Source organism: Sus scrofa, chromosome 14 (genome assembly GCF_054392235.1).
Source record: "Sus scrofa isolate SSC_HxYL_T2T_F1_AM1 chromosome 14, Sscrofa_HxYL_maternal_Yorkshire_Landrace_v2.0, whole genome shotgun sequence".
Lineage (NCBI taxonomy): Eukaryota > Metazoa > Chordata > Mammalia > Artiodactyla > Suidae > Sus > Sus scrofa.
Window position 1 is genome coordinate 130,798,850 of NC_139396.1, and position 16,035 is coordinate 130,814,884.

General features: G+C 39.3%; 1 protein-coding gene and 1 pseudogene across 7 annotated transcripts in view; both read right to left on the reverse strand.

Moving 5' to 3' along the window:
* Positions 1 to 16,035, reverse strand: part of PIK3AP1 (phosphoinositide-3-kinase adaptor protein 1) — a 265,570-nt gene that overhangs the window by 165,274 nt on the left and 84,261 nt on the right. The window lies entirely within an intron of this gene.
* On the reverse strand, positions 13,077 to 13,799 carry LOC110256880 (NEDD8-conjugating enzyme UBE2F-like; annotated as a pseudogene).

Consider the following 16,035-nt stretch of genomic DNA (forward strand, 5'->3'; position numbering starts at 1 on the left):
ATTGATACAAAAACAAGACCCATATATATGCTGTCTTCAAGAGACCCACTTCACTTCTAGGGACACATACAAATTGAAAGTGAGAGGATGGAAGAAAATATTTCATCCAAATGGGGATAAAAGAAAGCTTGAGTAGCAATACTCATATCAGACAAAATAGACTTTAAAATGAAGAATATTTTAAGGGACAAAGAAGGACATTACATAATGATCAAAGGATCAATCCAAGAAGATGATATAACAATTTTAAATATCTACACACCCAACAAAGGTTCACCACCATATATAAGGCAACTGCTAACAATCTTAAAAGGAGAAATCGACAATAACACAATCATAGTGGGGGATTTTAACACCCCACTTACAGCAATGGATAGATCAACCAGACAGAAAATCAATAAGGAAACACAGGCCCTGAATGAAGCATTAAACCAGATGTACTTAATTGATATTTATAGGACATTTCATCCAAAAGCAACAAAGCACACATTCTTCTCAAGTGCACATGGAACATTCTCTAGGATTGATCATATCCTGGGCTACAAATCCAACCTCAGTAACTTTAAGAAAATTGATATCATATCAAGCATCTTTCTAACCACAACGTTATACGACTGGAAATCAACAACAAGAAAAAACTGCAAAAAACACAAACACGTGGAGACTCAACAACATGCTACTAAACAACCAATGGATCACTGAAGAAATCAAAGAGGAAATTAAAAAATACCTAGCAGCAAATGACAATGAAGATGTGACACTCCAAAACCTACGGGATGCAGCAAAAGCCGTTCTAAGAGGAAAGTTTATAGCAATACAAGCCCACCTCAGGAAACAAGAAAAAGCCCAAATAAACAAGCTAACTTTACATCTAAAGCAGCTTGAGAGAGAAGAACAGACAAGACCTAAAGTTAGTAGAAGGAAAGAAATCATAAAGATCAGAGCAGAAATCAATGAAATAGAAACAAAGAAAACCATAGAAAAGATCAATGAAACGAAAAGCTGGTTCTTTGAAAATATCAACAAAGTTGATAAACTCTTAGCCAGACTCATCAAGAAAAAAAGAGAGAGGACTCAAATCAATACAATTAGGAATGAAAAAGGAGAAGTAACAACGGACATCACAGAAATACAAAGGATCATAAGAGACTACTATATGCAACTATATGCCAATAAAACGGAAAACCTAGAAGAAATGGACAAATTCTTAGAAAAGTACAATCTTCCAAGACTAAACCAAGATGAAATAGAAAAGATGAATGGACCCATCACAAGAATTGAAATTGAAACTGTGATTAAAAAACTTCCAACAAACAAAAGTCCAGGACCAGATGGCTTCACAGGCGAATTCTATAAAACATTTAGAGAAGAGCTAACACCTCTCCTTCTGAAACTATTTCAAAAAATTGCAGAGGAAGGGATACTCCCAAACTCATTCTATGAGGCCACCATCACCCTGGTACCAAAACCAGACAAAGATTCCACAAAAAAAAAGAAAACTATAGGCCAATTTCACTGATGAACATCGATGCAAAAATCATCAACAAAATACTAGCAAACTGCATCCAACAAATACATTAAAAGGATTGTACATCATGATCAAGTGGGATTTATCCCAGGGATGAAAGGGTTCTTCAATATCTGCAAATCCATCAGTGTGATACACCACATTAACAAACTGAAAAATAAAAACCACATGATCCTCTCAATAGATGCAGAAAAAGCCTTTGACAAAAATCCAACACCCATTTCTGATAAAAACCCTTCAGAAAGTGGGCATAATGGGAACCTACCTCAACATGATAAAGGCCATATACGACAAACCCACAGCAAACATCATTCTCAATGGTGAAAAGCTGAAAGAATTCCTGCTGAGATCAGGAACAAGAGAAGGATGTCTGCTATCACCACTACTCTTCAACATAGTTCTGGAAGTCCTAGCCACAGCAATCAGAGAAGTAAAAGAAGTAAAAGGAATCCAAATTGGAAAGGAAGAAGTAAAACTATCACTATTTGCAGATGACATGATACTAGACCTAGAGAATCCTAAAGACTCTACCAGAGAATTGTTAGAGCTAATCCACAAATTTGGCAAAGTCACAGGATATAAAATCAATACACAGAAATTGACACCATTTCTATATTCTAACAATGAAAAAGCAGAAAAGGAAATTAGGGAAGCAATCTCATTTACCATCGCATCCAAAAGAATAAAATACCTAGGAGTGAACCTACCTAAAGAAACAAAAGACCTGTACTCTGAAAACTACAGGCCACTGATGAAAGAAATCAAAGATGACACAAATAGATGGGAAGATATACCATGCTCGTGGATTGGAAGAGTTAATACTATCAAAATGACTATACTACCTAAGGTAATCTACAGATTCAATGCAATCCCTATCAAATTACCAAGGACATTTTTCACAGAACTCGAACAAAATATTTTAAAGTTTGTTTGGGAGCACAAAAGACCCAGAATAGCCAAAGACATCCTGAAAAAGAAAAATGGAGCTGGAGGAATCAGGCTCCCGGACTTCAGACTATACTACAAAGCAACAGTCGTCAAAACCACATGGTACTGGCACAAAGACAGAAATATAGATCAGTGGAACAGGATAGAAAGCCCAAAATTAAACCCTTGCACCTACAGCCAACTAATCTATGACAAAGGAGGCAAGAATATACAATGGAGAAAAGACAGCTTGTTCAGTAAGTGGTGCTGGGAAAACTGGACAGCCGCATGGAAAAGAACGAAATTAGAATACTCCCTAACACCATACACAAAAATAAACTCCAAATGGATTAAAGACCTAGATATAAGACCAGACACTATCAAGCTCCTAGATAAAAACATAGGCCAAACACTCTCTGACATAAACGACAGCAGCACCTTTTCAGATCCACCTATCAGAGTATTGACAACAAAAACAAAAATAAACAAATGGGACCTACTCAAACTTCAAAGTTTCTGCACAGCAAAGGAAACCCTAAACACAAAAAGACAACCCAGAGAATGGGAGAAAATCTTTGCAAGTGAATCAACTGACAAGGGATTAATTTATAAACACCAAAATTTATAAACACCATCTGCAACTCCATACCAAAAAACAAACAAGCCTATCAAAAAATGGGCAGAATGGAGTTCCCGTCGTGGCGCAGTGGTTAACGAATCCGACTAGGAACCATGAGGTTGCGGGTTCGGTCCCTGCCCTTGCTCAGTGGGTTAACGATCCGGCGTTGCCGTGAGCTGTGGTGTAGGTTGCAGATGTGGCTCGGATCCCGCGTTGCTGTGGCTCTGGCGTAGGCCGGTGGCTACAGCTCCGATTCAACCCCTAGCCTGGGAACCTCCATATGCCGCAGGAGCGGCCCAAGAAATAGCAACAATAACAACAACAACAAAAAGACAAAAGACAAAAAAAATGGGCAGAAGATCTAAACAGACAGTTCTCCAAAGAAGACATACAGATGGCCAATAAACACATGGAAAGATGTTCAACATCACTCATTATTAGAGAGATGCAAATCAAAACCACTCTGAGGTACCACCTTACACCAGCCAGAATGGCCATCATCCAAAAGTCTACAAACAATAAGTGCTGGAGAGGGTGTGGAGAAAAAGGAGCACTAGTACACTGTTGGTGGGATTGTAAATTGGTGCAACCACTGTGGAAAGCAGTATGGAGATGCATCAGAAAACTAAACATAGAACTACCATTTGATCCAGCAATCCCACTCCTGGGCATCTATCCAGAGAAAACCATGACTTGCAAAGACACATGTACTCCAGTGTTCATTGCAGCACTATTTGCAATAGCCAAGACATGGAAACAACCTAAATGTCCACTGACAGAGGAGTGGATCAAGAAGACGTGGTACATATACACAATGGAATATTACTCAGCCATTAAAAGGAATGAAATACCAGCATTTTTTGCAACATGGATGGACCTAGAAACTATCATGCTAGGTCAATTCAGCCATACAATGAGACGCCAACATCAAATGCTTTCACTGACATGTGGAATCTGAAAAAAGGACAGACGGAACTTCTTTGCAGAACAGATGCTGACTCACAGACATTGAAAAACTTATGGTCTCCGGAGGAGACAGTTTGGGGGTTGGGGGGAATGTGCCTGGGCTGTGGGATGGAAATCCTGTGAAATCAGATTGTTATGATCATTATACAACTACAGATGTGATAAATTTATTTGAGTAATAAAAAAAATGGAAGAAAAAATAAAAAAGGATGAATGATTAAGATATGCTATAACTGGTAGGTTCCCAGGAGGATGGAGACAGACCTTCCCACCCCCCAAATGTGGTTGTCCACTTTGGAGACCTGCTGTGGACACCATCTTTAGGAATGTGGATGCTCAAGCAGGACAGCAAGAAACAATGGCCTGTGGAAAACAACTGTCTGCTTAAATTAACTTCCTAGGGGGATCAACTGCCCTCTGCCATGGGACTTGACCCCATACGCTCTCTTGACCTTCCGCTCCTCCTTCATTGTTCCTGCCATGAACTTCAGCCAAAGATTCCTGCCTCAGATCCTTTAGAAGTCTAGCACCTCCTCACAGTCAGGGCTGGTGCCATCTTGAGCTCAATCCATCCCTGTCTGATGCCGTAATAAATTTCTCTTGCTTTACCCATTTGGCCTTGCATGTTCCTCCCTTGGCAAACCTAAAAATAACATGATGAATCTCCAAAATAATTATGCCGACTGAGAGAATGTAGACACACAAAAAAAGAGTACGTAATTTAATTTATATAAAGTTGTAGGAAATGCATACTAATTGTAACAGAAAGCTAGCCAGTGGTTGCATGGGGATTGGAATGGGTTCATAACTGGAGGGACAGGATGGAAGAGTACACAGGGAACAAAGAAATTCTTAGGGGTGATAATTATGTTCTTATCTTGATTGTGGTGATGATTTCATGGGTGTATCAGTATGTCAAAATTTATCAAACCTTGTAGTTAATTGGTTTGTTTTCCAGTCTAGAACTAAATTTGAGCCACTTTTGTTCCTAGATAAAATAGAGTTAACCTTTATTTTATAGTTAGCCTAATATCCAGTATTTTCACATCTCTGCAATACAGTCAGAGTGTGGTGCCCCAAAGTGTGCCCTGCATTCCAGGTGAGAAATGAATGTTCCCATATCCCATCCTAGACCAACTGAATCTGAAACTCTGAGGATAGGGCCCATCACTGTGGTTTCATGACTCTTTCAGGTGATTCTGAGGAAGGCTAAAGTTTAAGAACCACCGTTATCATATGAACTGTTAAGTACGGCACAGCAAATGTCAACTTACTAGTTAGCGGCAAATTAAATAGCTTTTAACTGATGACCCTTTCCAGAAACATGTCCAAAAATATTTTCTAGAATGCAAGAAGGTTGAGTTGTATGTAAATTCTACCTCCGAAGTGGGTTATGGAACATATGTGACATCTAATTTTGCCATTGGATCATGCAAGCTCTTGGGGAGTTACTTTGACTTTTACTATAGTGGACTGCCCTGTGGACAATCTAAGCAGTAATTTAGAAAATAGAATCCTATTCTTAGGAATCTGAAAAATTCAAAAAAGCCTGCAGAGTCAACTTCCTTATTACTAGGAGACTGGAATTGCAGATTTTTTAAAAATGCAAATTTGCACAATACAGTACAAAGGGGCTGTGGTATGAAAACAAATAAGACAGTTATCATGCTAATTAAAGCTAAGCACCAGTTTCCAAGTTCAGTGGTGCTTCTTTCAACTGGTTTTTTTTTTAATTTATTTTTTAAATTTACCTAGGGCACCATTTGTTAATTTACCAAATAGAGTAGGCCAGACGTAAGAATGTAACTTCCATTTGGAATCATCTGCTTGACTTTGATAGAAGGAGCCAAGTTTTTCAGGGTCTGCCCAAATGTCTGAACAGAAGTGGCTCCTCTGTTCTGAGGGCTGAATCCACAAACAGGGATGGACTTTTCACAGCTTAAATCCTCAATTGTGCTTCAGGATTCGGTAAAACTCTCTGTGGAGTAAACACTAGCTTTATGTGTCTCCCTCCTTGTCACATTGAAGATGAGTGCTAAGAGCACGGACCTGATTTTGTCTTTGAGTTAGTTCTCTGCGTTCCTTGTATCCTAAAATCCAGGTCATTTATTCTCAGACTTCGGGATTTCGCAGAACAATCAATTAAAAGAAACACATATTTTTAAAAATAAGAAACTGTCATAAATGTAGTCATTTCACATCTGCCAGGAAGGGTCAATAAGAAATCAACCTTTACTATCACGATCACTTTATTTTAAAAGGACTTTTTAACAACAACTGGAAAAAGTATAAAGGATATAGCTTAGAATAATGGGCTGTCCTTTCAAAGAAAGACCCTGGAGTAGCCTAACACCAACAAAATCTCTTTGAGAGGCAGCTGGGACACAATAGATAAAGAAGCAGCTTCTCGGTTCACTGCTGCCTGGGTTGGAATTCTTCTTCGACTACCTATCAGCTGTGCTGTGCTATCCTGGGCAAATCACTTTCTCTCTCTGAACCTTAGTTTCCTCAACTGTAAAACAGATTTAACAATAGTTCATAGTGGGTTTTTCAAAATTGTTATTGCTGTTAATCCAATGTGTATTATCATTCTCAGTGTGACATTTGGTCTAATACAAGCTGATATATGGCTAGAAGCAGAAGTTCCTTCTTTTTTCCAAGCTTTATAACTGACATAAACATTGTGTAAGTTTAAGGTGTACGACGCAGTGATTTTATAGTTGTATATGTCGCAAAATGATTACCATAACAAGGTTAATTAACACATCTATCACCTCACATAGTTACTTTTTTTTAAGTTCGTAGTTTTGTGTAAGGATTCTATTAGTGATGTGCAAAGATCTCTTGGTGAGGTATCTGGTACTCAGTTTTAAAATGTTAGTTATCACTATAAATGTTGCCAAAACTTGGTCTCTGTCGGCTGTTGCAGAATAGAAACTAGGAGACAGAGTTTTCGGTGAAGGAGAAAGAGATAGCTTTATTGCTTTGCCAGGCAAAGGGGCCACAGCAAGCTAATGGCTTAAAGACTCTGCCCGCCTTGAAAGAGTTTAGGATGTGGTTTTATAGTTTGGGGAGTAGAAAATAGGGCCGTAGATAAGGATCAGAGTAGTAGCAAGCTTGCATTGTTTCTCGAAGCTGGTGTTTAGTGGCCACAGGACCGGTTCTGGTGGTCCTCCTTCTTCTGGAATGAATGCTTCATCAAGTAGTTCCTCTATTTGGGGGGGGGGTTAGTTCTGCGGAAAGGCTCAAAGATATTGTTATGTATATTCCACAAAGAGAAACCAGGACTCTGCCCCAGAGCTGCACTGTTGTCTCTTGACTGCTCCTCCCTGGTCTCTGCATTCCCTCCCTCATTAGCAGCTGCCCTTTGGAACTCAGGGAAGGTCATGGAGGCTGAAGCTTATTCCCTGAAAATAAGAAATGGAACAGAAAAGCAGGAGTCGCAACACTCATATCAGACAAAATAGACTTTAAAACAAAAGACATAAAGAAAGACAAAGAAGGACACTACTTAATGATTAAGGGATCCATCTAAGGAGAGGATGTTACTATCATCAACATATATGCCCCAAATATAGGAGCACCCAGATACACACAACAAATATTAACAGACATAAAGGGAGATATTGATGAGAATACAATCATAGTAGGAGACCTTAATACGCCCCTCACATCAATGGACAGATCCTCTAGACAGAAAACCAATAAAGCAACAGAGATCCTAAAGGAAACAATAGAAAAGTTAGACTTAATTGATATCTTCAGGACACTACATCCAAAAAAATCAGAATACACATTCTTCTCAAATGCTCATGGAACATTCTCAAGAATCGACCACATATTGGGACACAAAGCTAACCTCAATAAATTTAGGAGCATAGAAATTATCTCAAGTATCTTCTCTGACCACAATGCCATGAAATTAGAAATCAACCATGGGAAAAGGAAAGAGAAAAAACCTACTCCATGGAGACTCAACAACATGCTACTAAAAAACCAATGGGTCAATGAGGAAATCAAGAAGGAAATTAAAAACTACCTTGAAACAAATGATAATGAAGACACAACCTCTCAAAATCTATGGGATGCTGCCAAAGCAGTGCTCAGAGGGAAATTTATAGCAATACAGGCCTTTCTCAAAAAAGAAGAAAGGTCCCAAATTGACAACTTAACCCTCCACCTAAACGAATTAGAAAAAGAAGAACAAAAAAGACCTAAAGTCAGCAGAAGGAAGGAAATTATAAAGATCAAAGAAGAAATCAATAAAATAGAGACTCAAAAAGCAATAGAGAAAATTAATAAAACCAAGAGCTGGTTCTTTGAAAAGGTGAACAAAATTGACAAACCCCTAGCAGACTCACTAAAAAGAGGAGAGAAAGAACTCAAATAACCAAAAGTATAAATGAAAAAGGAGAAATCACAACAGATACAGCAGAAATACAAAAAACCGTAAGAGAATACTATGAACAACTATATGGCAACAAGTTTGACAATCTGGAAGAAATGGACAATTTTCTAGAATCTTACAGCCTACCAAAACTGAATCAAGTAGAAACAGACCAAATGAACAGACTGATCACTAGAAATGAAATTGAAGAGGTCATAAAATCACTCCCTACAAATAAAAGTCCAGGACCAGATGGCTTCACAGGTGAATCCTATCAAACATATAAAGAGGAATTGGTGCCCATCCTCCTTAAACTCTTTCAAAAGGTTGAAGAAGAAGGAATACTCCCAAAGACATTCTATGAGGCCACCATCACCCTCATTCCAAAACCAGGCAGAGATACCACCAAAAAAGAAAACTATCGCCCAATATCATTGATGAATATAGATGCAAAACTTCTCAACAAAATCTTAGCCAACCGAATCCAACAACATATCAAAAAAATGATACACCATGACCAGGTTGGGTTCATCCCAGGTTCACAAGGATGGTTCAACATATGCAAATCAATCAGCATCATACACCACAATAACAAAAAAAAGTCAAAAATCATATATGATCATCTCAATAGACGCAGAGAAAGCATTTGACAAAGTCCAACATCCATTCATGATCAAGACCCTCGCCAAAGTGGGTATAGAGGGAACATTCCTGAATATAATCAAAGCCATTTATGATAAACCCACAGCAAATATAATACTCAATGGGGAAAAACTGAAAGCCTTCTCACTCAAATCTGGAACAAGACAGGGATGCCCACTCTCACCACTGCTCTTCAACATAGTTTTGGAAGTCCTAGCCACAGCAATTAGACAAACAAAAGAAATAAAAGGCATCCATATAGGAAGAGAAGAGATAAAACTGTCACTGTATGCAGATGACATGATACTATACCTAGAAAACCCTAAGGACTCAACCCCAAAACTACTTGAACTGATTAATAAATTCAGCAAAGTAGCAGGATATAAGATTAACATTCAGAAGTCAGTTGCATTTCTGTATACCAGCAATGAAATATTAGAAAAGGAATACAAAAATATGATACCTTTTAAAATTGCACCTCACAAAATCAAATACCTCGAAATACACCTGACCAAGGAGGTAAAGGACCTATAAAACATTAATCAAAGAACTATAAAACATTAATCAAAGAAATCAAAGAAGATGTAAAGAAATGGAAAGATATTCCATGTTCCTGGATTGGGAAAATCAATATTGTAAAAATGGCCATACCACCCAAAGCAATCTACAGATTCAATGCAATCCCTATCAAATTACCCATGACATTTTTCACAGAACTAGAACAAACAATCCAAACATTTATATGGAACCACAAGACCCAGAATTGCCAAAGCAATCCTGAGAAACAAAAACCAAGCAGGAGGCATAACTCTCCCAGACTTCAAGAAATACTACAAAGCCACAGTCATCAAAACAGTGTGGTACTGGTATCAAAACAGACAGACAGACCAATGGAACAGAATAGAGAATCCGAAAATAAACCCTGACACCTATGGTCAATTAATCTTTGACAAGGGAGGCAAGAACATAAAATGAGAAAAAGAAAATCTATTCAGCAAGCATTGCTGGGAAACCTGGACAGCTGCATGCAAAGCAATGAAACTAGAACACACCCTCACACCATGCAGAAAAATAAACTCCAAATGGCTGAAAGACTTAAATATATGACAGGACACCATCAAACTCCTAGAAGAAAACATAGGCAAAACACTCTCTGACATCCACATCATGAATATTTTCTCAGGTCAGTCTCCCAAAGCAATAGAAATTAGAGCAAAAATAAACCCATGGGACCTCATCAAACTGAAAAGCTTTTGCACAGCAAAGGAAACCCAAAAGAAAACAAAAAGACAACTTACAGAATGGGAGAAAATAGTTTCAGATGATGCAACCAACAAGGGCTTAATCTCTAGAATATATAAGCAACTTATACAACCCAACAGCAAAAAAGCCAATCAATCAATAGAAAAATGGGCAAAAGATCTGAATAGACATTTCTCCAAAAAAGATATACAGATGGCCAGCAAACACATGAAAAAATGCTCAACATCGCTGATTATAAGAGAAATGCAAATCAAAACTACCATGAGATACCACCTCACACCAGTCAGAATGGCCATCATTAATAAATTCACAAATAACAAGTGGTGGAGGGGGTGTGGAGAAAAGGGAACCCTCCTGCACTGTTGGTGGGAATGTAAACTGGTACAGCCACTATGGAGAACAGTTTGGAGATACCTTAGAAATCTATACATAGAACTTCCATATGACCCTGCAATCCCACTCTTGGGCATCTATCCAGACAAAACTCTACTTAAAAGAGACACATACACCCGCATGTTCATTGCAGCACTATTCACAATAGCCGGGACATGGAAACAACCCAAATGTCCATCAACAGATGATCGGATTCGGAAGATGTGGTATATATACACAATGGAATACTACTCAGCCATAAAAAAGAATGACATAAAGCCATTTGCAGCAACATGGATGGAACTAGAGAATCTCATCCTGAGTGAAATGAGCCAGAAAGACAAAGACAAATACCATATGATATCACTTATAACTGGAATCTAATATCCAGCACAAATGAACATCTCCTCAGAAAAGAAAATCATGGACTTGGAGAAAAGACTTGTGGCTGCCTGATGGAAGGGGGAGGGAGTGGGAGGGATCGGGAGCTTGGGCTTATCAGACACAACTTAGAATAGATTTACAAGGAGATCCTGCTGAATAGCATTGAGAACTTTGTCTAGATACTCATGTTGCAACAGAACAAAGGGTGGGGGAAAAAATGTAATTGTAATGTATACATGTAAGGATAACTTGATCCCCTTGCTGTACAGTGGGAAAATAAAAAAAAAAAAAGAAAAGAAAAGAAAAGTAAAGAAAATGAAGAAATTCCAGGTTGTAAATCCAAAGAAAAAAAAAAGAAAGAAATGGAGGACACAGAAATGCTTGTGTGCCTAGGGGCCCCAAAGGGCACTTAGTTACATAAATATTAGTTAAAAATAATTTCTGCCACATCTCTTTTTTTTTTCCCCTGCTAATAAAGCTAGGCAAACAGATATTTTGCACTTAATTTCACTGGTTCAAATGTCTTAATTCAGGGGTGAATCCATTTGCATCTCTTTAGTGTTCTTCCTCTGAAGCTTGTTAACCTGATCAAAACTGGCAATATTCAGCTGCTGATTCTGAGTCCTCCAAGTTCTAGAATGCTTCCCTCCAGGCAGTGCCCAGAACCGTAGTACACTCAGAAGGTCACAGGTTTAGCTTCTGTGGCATCAGACCTTGTTTGGACTGATTCCTGAATTATTGCTCCTTTCCCTTAGATAAGTGAGGGTGTTGTTTTCTGATAAGTAACTACACAGGTGTTGTCTACTGGCTGACAGTCACATGACCAAATTCAGAAATGGTAAACTGCCTATGGTTGCTCTAGAAGTTTCCTCTGGGTAGCATGTGAGAATGGCTCCCTGCTTTTTTTTTTTTTTTTTCCCCCACACACATTTGAGCCTTAAAGCAAGAACTCATTTTGAAGTCCAGATTCTTATTGCATTTTGGCTGGATGAACAATTTGTCTTGCATATTTTCTTTGCATCTCTCTGCAATAGTTGCTTGACCCAACATCTTTCTTTCTGTACTACACAATGAAAACATAAAATAAGTAAAAATGGAAAAAATAAAGCATTCAATTGTACAAATTACAAGTCTGTTCTAAAATATGCTTACTTTAAATAAAATATGCATTTTACTAAGAGATATACAATAAATGATTCTATGCATTTTGGGAAACCACAAGAGCTAGGCAGGGCCAATGTTTGAGGAAGTTTCCTTAGTTTTTAGTGGGTTTCTTATGGTTGATCTGTGAGTTGCATTGAACAGCATTAACATCACTTGTGTAAGGAACTGATTTTGTTTGGGGAAAAAATAAGGAAGCTCTAGCTTTAGTTTTGAGTTCAATAAAACTTTTCAAGAATTTTGGGAGTTCCTGTCATGGCTCAGCAGGTTAAGAACCGTATTAGTATCCATGAGGATGTGGGTTTGATCTCTGGCCTCTTTCAGTGGGTTAAAGGATCCAGCGTTGCCATGAGCTATGGTGTAGGTTACAGACATGGCTCAGATCTGGTCTTGCTGTGGCTGCGGTGTAGGCCAGCAGCTACGGCTCCGATTTGACCCCTAGCCTGGGAACTTCCATATGCCACGGGTGTGGCCCTAAAAAGAAAAAAGAAAAAAAAAAAAGAAAGAAAGAAAGAAAGAAAAGCTTTTAAAGAATTTCGTCTATAGCCTATACAGTATAGTTTCAAAAAAGTAAATATGACAAGGTGAGTAGACAATTCTTGAGAACCCCAAACACATTTCTTGCTGTATTGTGTTGAATTCACCATCTACAATGGGCTTTCATGAGTGTGTCCTTCGTCAGGACAACATGATCCCAGGACTCATACATTCCAGTGGGACTGAGAAGGAGCATGAGGACTGGGGTGAGGAGAGGCTCCCTCTTGATGTTTCATGTTAGAGAGACATTAATAACACACAGTCCATGATCCTACAATCTTCTCTTTCTGTTACCTGTCATAATGCTTAATGCAGGCTTCAGCTTTATTCTGGAAGCCCTTACTGTCCTGTGAATATGTTCTATAGCATTAATATTCAGTAAACCATCACAGTTCAATAGATCAGTAAAGAAAGAGTTTAACCCTCCCCAAACAATATCCTTGAGTGTTCTGGTGGGAGTCCAGCCAGTACCATCAGTCAAAAGTTTTCTTTGTAAACTTGGTAAACTTAGACATACTCACCTGTCTTGAATATGTTGGAGTGCCAGATCCTGGTCAGGCACTCATGTTGGGTGGGAGGTACCATGTTGTACACACTGGGAACTGAAGTTTCAAACTGAAAATTTCTACCCTAGCAGCAACCCTCATCTGGGGATACAGTTATCTAAAAGCAATGAAGCATGTTTGGATCAGGAAAATGTCCTCTACATGTACAAGGTAAATTATCTGCAAGTTCTGCAACTTCTTTAACAAGCAGCTTGTCTCTCATGGAAATCCTGAGTGGAATCAAGCTGTCGTCTGGGACCCTTGGAGACCATCATTCCACTTCATGTTGGTTACCAGTATTAGCCTTCTTGCTACCTTTATCCCAGAGAAAGGCGAGGTGGGCCCAGTGACCAAAACCATGCCAGTCCTGGCAAGAGATCTGGTACCTCATATTGGCATCAAAATCTCATAAGCTCTTTTTATCAGCCTTTCCCTCCTTCCCTCTGCCTTGCCCGAAGAGAGGCTGGAGACTTTCCCATCTTATATTACTGAATATAATACAGTACCCGTTTCAAGGTTGGAGAAGAATTCAAGAGGGTGTGTGTGTGTGTGTGTGTGTGTGCATGAGTGTGTGTGTGTGCATGCGTGTGTGTGTGTGTGTTTTAGAGGCAGGACCTTCACCTCACCTATGTCTTTGGCAGGGCTTGGCAAGTTCCCAGAATTAAGCTGGATCATCCCAGAGTGGGGAGGAGGTAAAGCCCCTCTTTATGTGGATTCTCAGACACTGGCAGGTCAGAGGGGAGTGTCTGAATCTTGGGAGGGGGCTGTGGTAAAACGTTAAAGTGGTTCCCAGTGGATCACACTCTGTATGGCCACAACTTTTGGCAGTTAACTTTGCTGCTCCTCCCTTCAAAAAGTTGAGTCTATTTTTCTGAGCCATGAAATCTAGACTGGGCTGATGACTTACTTTGACAATAGAATATAGCAGAAATGTTCCAGAACTTCTGGGCACAGGCCTTAAGAGGCGTCATAGCTTTTGGTTTTTCTCAGAGACCTCAGCCACCTTGTAAAGAGGTCTAGGCCGGAGTTCTCATTGTGGTACAGTGGTAACAAATCCGACTAGTATCCATGAGGATGCAGGTTTGATCCTTGGCCTTGCTCAGTGGGTTAAGGATCCAACATTGCCACGAGCTGTGGTGTAGGTCACAGACGTGGGTTGGATCTGGTGTTGCTGTGGCTTTGGCATAGGCCAGCACCTGCAGCTCCAATTCTACCCCTAGCCTGGGAACTTCCATATGCCTCGGGTGTGGCCCTGAAAAAAAAAAAAAAAGAGGTCTAGGCCATCCTACTAGGGAAGAGAGAGACCTTGTGGAAAGAAAGAATCAAGATATCTTAACTGACATGGGTGAGAGACCTTGGAACTTCAAGCTTGGCTCAACTACAAGCTGACTGTAGCCATAGGAGTGAGCCCAGAGTTTACCATAGGGAATAGAGATGATCTGGACTCACTTAACTCTGCCCCAGTTCCTGGCCCACAGGAATGTGAGCAATACAATGGTTGCCCTAAGCCATTACTTCTGGGGGTAGTTTGTTATACAACAATAGATAGTTGACATAGTAGCCATGTGGTTGCCTGGGCACCCCAGCTTTGGGGACTACAGTTAGTTTATCTGGGAGGAAGTGGACATCGCTTGTGGAAGAGGCTAATTATTGAATAGAACACAGTTGTCTGGACTGGGATTCATGATACAGACAGGGAAGTATCTTGGGTGGTGCCCATAAGCCTGCTGGGTGAGGCCTCCAAAAATGATGGAGGGTGAATTTCAGTCAACTACAGGAAGGCTGGAAGGATTGAGTTAGGTTTAATTTGATTTAAAAAAAATAAAGGTATATGATATTTTTGCACCTAAGTATTGTGGAGAAAGCCCAACAGACTTGCATAAACCTGTTTGTATATGCAAGGTTTACTATATTAAACATTCTGTTTAATTTTTTCTTTTTGCTACAAAACTTGGAAAAGAGTATATTTTTTAAGCAGTACTAGCTCACAAAATAAACCTATTCAGTCTTCACTTTTGTGGCAGAAATGTCACAGTTTCTTCATCTCTTTCTTTGCTATATAAAGGGTATTTTTATTGATTGGTTGCATCCAGTAATATATATATATGTATATATATATATATATTCCATATATATATGGAAATGGAAACATGAATAGCAAAACAGGTCAGGAAGGAAGAGGAGGAGATATTGGAGGGAAATGTGTTGCTTTCCTTTCCTATCCCCTATTCATTGTGCTGCTGAACTCTGAACTCTGACTCCTGGAGAGTAGGCTGGTCATTCAGCAGGAGCTCATGATGAATTTGCCAATCTTTTAGATTCACTCAATATTCTAACAATGTATCCAGTGTTTGTAATGCCTACTTGCCTTGAAAATTTTCACAGTAAATCAAACCATATACTGCTCTGCTCAGAACCCTCCAATAACTTCCTACTCAGAGTAAAAGTCAAAGTCCTTTTTATGGTGTGGTCATCAGAATAAGAGCCTCCCCAAAATGTCCACATCTGCAGAACCTGTGAGTATGTTACTTTACATGGCATGGGACTTTTCAGATGTGATAAAGTGAGGGATCTTGAGATGGGAAGATGATCCTAGATTATCAGGTGGGGCCAGTGTAATCACAAGGGTCCTTAGAAGAGGAAGAAAGAGGCAGGAGAGTCAGAAAAGGAAATGTTATTAGAAGCAGAGATGCAGGGGAGGTTG